Source organism: Salvelinus namaycush, chromosome 25 (genome assembly GCF_016432855.1).
Source record: "Salvelinus namaycush isolate Seneca chromosome 25, SaNama_1.0, whole genome shotgun sequence".
Taxonomy (NCBI): Eukaryota; Metazoa; Chordata; class Actinopteri; order Salmoniformes; family Salmonidae; genus Salvelinus; species Salvelinus namaycush.
The window spans coordinates 22,435,951-22,439,572 of record NC_052331.1 but is presented as its reverse complement, the minus strand read 5'-3'; the positions used below and the strand labels follow the sequence as shown (position 1 = coordinate 22,439,572).

The 3,622-nt window shown below is 38.5% G+C and overlaps 1 pseudogene; it reads right to left on the bottom strand.

Moving 5' to 3' along the window:
* Positions 1–2,820: 2,820 nt before the first annotated feature.
* Positions 2,821–3,622, bottom strand: LOC120019843 (annotated as a pseudogene).

Sequence of the window (3,622 nt, the reverse complement as noted above, 5' to 3'; positions counted from 1 at the left end):
CGTTTTGTTAGTTTTGTTCAGTGTTCATTCTTATAATAAAGAGAATGTACGCATACCACGCTGCGCCTTGGTCTTCTCCCTACGACAGCCGTGACAGTATTGCCCCTCCTTTCCTCTATATATATTGTTATTATTATTATTTTTTTAATTGAACCTTTATTTAACTAGGCAAGTCCGTTCAGAACAAATTCTTATTTACAATGACGGCCTACCGGGGAACAGTGGGAAAACTGCTTTGTTCAGGGGCAAAACAACAGATTTTTACCTTGTCAGCTCAGGGATTCGATTCAGCAACCTTTCAGTTACTGGCCCAATGCTCTAACCACTAGGGTACCTGCCGCCTCAATGTACAATTCTGTATATTCATAAATGAGTTGCCTCAAATGTTCACTTATGTGATGAGGATACAGTACTCTATACATCAGGTTCAAATCATTTCCAGATAAAATCATCTTGGAGAGTTGCTAGTAACACTTTACAAAAATGTTTTCTAGCAAAAAATGTGGTTTTAAATCAAACAAAGTCCTATATCCTGCTGTTTGGTACACGTCAAAGAATTAATTCCACAGCTGGCCATTTCAAAATGCATGCAAGTGATGGAACAATGCTTGAAAGTGATTGTTTGAAATATCTGGATTTTGAAGATTCTGAATGATCTTTTGGAAAGCATGTTGATTATATTAGAAAAACAATTATCTATACGCTTGGGTTACTACGCAATATTTGTTTTACTGTATCCATTAGAAAAACCTTATCCCAACTGTTGCTACCTATCTTAGACTATGGCAACATCATCTATCAAAACACAACCAAGACCTTACTCTGTGAATTAGATTCATCACAATCTTTGCAGATTGATTCTTGGATGCCGTTATAAGACACATCATGTATGAATCAGTAAATTGTCTGTCACTCCCAAACAGAAGACAACTGCATTGATACATTTCCCTGTAGAAACGCCTAACTTTACAAGACTCACACTACTCCTTTAGACAACAGCAGCAATTACACATTCCAAGGGTACATCATGAGGTTAGAGTAAGATCTTTCACATACAAAGACCCAACTGACTGGAGTCATTTACCTATAGAAATCAGGGCATTTAAATCACACAGTGAATTTAAGAAAGCCCTTTTTCAAATGTTATGAACAAACAGATATTTATAAATATGTATGTATTATTATTATGTCATTATTATTATTATTATTATTATTAGACAGTAGTTTACATATTACTAATTATTATTATTTTTATTTTTTTATTTTATTTTTTGGGACACTTGAAAAGGAGATGGTGCATCAAGAGATTTTATCCTGCAACATTTCTAATTAAAAAAAAGTATAATAATGTACAATTCTGTGTTAGTAACAAAGGTAATGATATGTACTTTTCACATTTCTGATTACACACAAAAAAGCTTAAAAGTAAATGAATAATCAAACACAGTGGTTAAATCCACAGTACTGTACATATTCATGTAGGCCTACAGTAGTTAGGCATTTACAATACAGGGAATGTTACATGATTCATAGAGCTAAAGCGGTAAGATCAATATATTAATAATAAATAAAGATAGTGCAAATACTGTAGGGAAAGTCTATAATAAAGGCTTTTCGAAAACACTTAAGTGGAGTGATTACCAAAACAAAATGTACAGACATCTGAAATGCCTGAAGACAATACATATTTTCACAGGGAGCGTTACAATCAAACATGGACTAAACTGCATTCAAGTGTGTATGCAGTAAAACATTCTGTACAGAATTCAATCTAAATCTGTTCAAAGTTTTCCGTTGTTTCCAAGTGCTTTAGTTCTGTTTATCTTCCCACCTTTCTAAACACTTTTTTCAAGTGAACTTTTCAACTCAACGCTAAAATAGTGCCAGATAGAACACAGATACTTCCAACAGTACAGATGTTTCGATCCGCAATTCAAACAAGGACAGACAGTCACGGCACATTGGGAGGAGGCACTGTTAGGACAAGTCAGTCACAGATTGTGTCCTTTTTTACAGCGTCGCTGTCAAAGGAAACGATCGGGTGACTATAAGTCGCATAAGATAATGCTGTGGGAATGTAGGGATGGCCAGTGAAAGTATGATAGGGCTGGCCCCCGCCACCTGTGCACTGTGTGTAAAGGGAGGTGTAAGTGTGTGTCTGGAACATAGTAGTAAAGTAAACACTCACCACGCCTCATTGACTATGCCCCTACCTGAGCAAGCTCCTACACATCACTGTTGGCTGTACACCCATTGAACTGGCCTGGAATTTAACTCCTGAGTGGTTTGTAACGCCATTCATGTGAAATTCCTAGCTACCATCATAAATCTCTCCATTGAAAAATATAAATCGGGTGCAATCACTTCACAGCTTTGAGATGAGTTAATGATAACAACGTGTTAACAACCTGTGTACATCTGATAACAAAATGTCCACAAACCCATTTTGAGGTCACCTTGGACTGCTCTTGTAACCATAGTGTCTATTAGATTTCATATAATTTCATTCCAATAACTTTTATTGTTTTAATTGTATTATTTTCATATTATTCTGAGCATTCTGCCTAGGTGGTGAACATTATATATTTTTTACAATGTCCTTTCATTGTCTGTGATATCAGAACAGAGCAGGATCAGTCAGCTTTTGTAGAATTGCAAACAACACATCAAATGCCATTTTAAAATGCTGCTGCCAGCAGGGGGTCATTGCCTTCTGAAAGTGTGCATTCGCAGCAGTCTATCATGTGTTTTTCTGTTTGTGTGCCAATGTGAACTGAATCCCCAACAGCTTTGCCCCCAGCAGCTCACTCAGCCCAAGGCTCATTTCCCTTCGTTGTTGCCTTCCTCTGCAGCAACTAACTTGATTTCTGCATTAGCCGTGCGTGACGTGACACTGCTGTCTCTCACTTTGTGTTTGAACAGGAAGTGGAAAGTCTTTTTGAAGGACTTGCGGAAACTGTCTCCCATGAAGCCATAAATGATTGGGTTGATGGAGGAGTTAGCGTAGGACATGCAGTTAGCCCATGTCTTGATCTTATAGGTAGTGTAGTTGACCCTGTAGTTGGGGTAGAAGGACTGGAACAGGGCGAAGAGTTGGATAGGCCCCCAGCAGATGGTGAATAGGAGGACAATCACCACCACCATCTTGGAGATCTTACTCCTCAGAGTGACGGTCCTCTCAGACAACAGGTGGACCTGTAGTAGAAATGTTGAAGTTAACTCACTACTACTGTGACGGGCTTCGAAATGACCTATACTGAATGTAGTTCAAAACATGGTCACCGGCTGAGGGTTTTTAATGACATACTGTAGTATACCTGCAAATTGGAAGGGATCCAAATATGAACTCATGCTTTCATTGTGTAACCTTGACAAAGGAGTGCACCTATTGATGTTTTAAACTAAGTCATAAAGAAACACCCAAAGTAATAGTCTCTCCATACCTGGTAATTATTGTCTACTGGCTCAACGGACGGCTGGCCCACCCTCTTCAACATGAGTGTGTAGCAGAAGGAGATGGTAATGACAGGTAGTAGGTAGGCAGCTATGAACTGGTACAGGATGAAAGCCCTCTCCTGGGTCTTAGAGGGAAACTCTCCATGCAGTAGTGTCTCGGTCCATA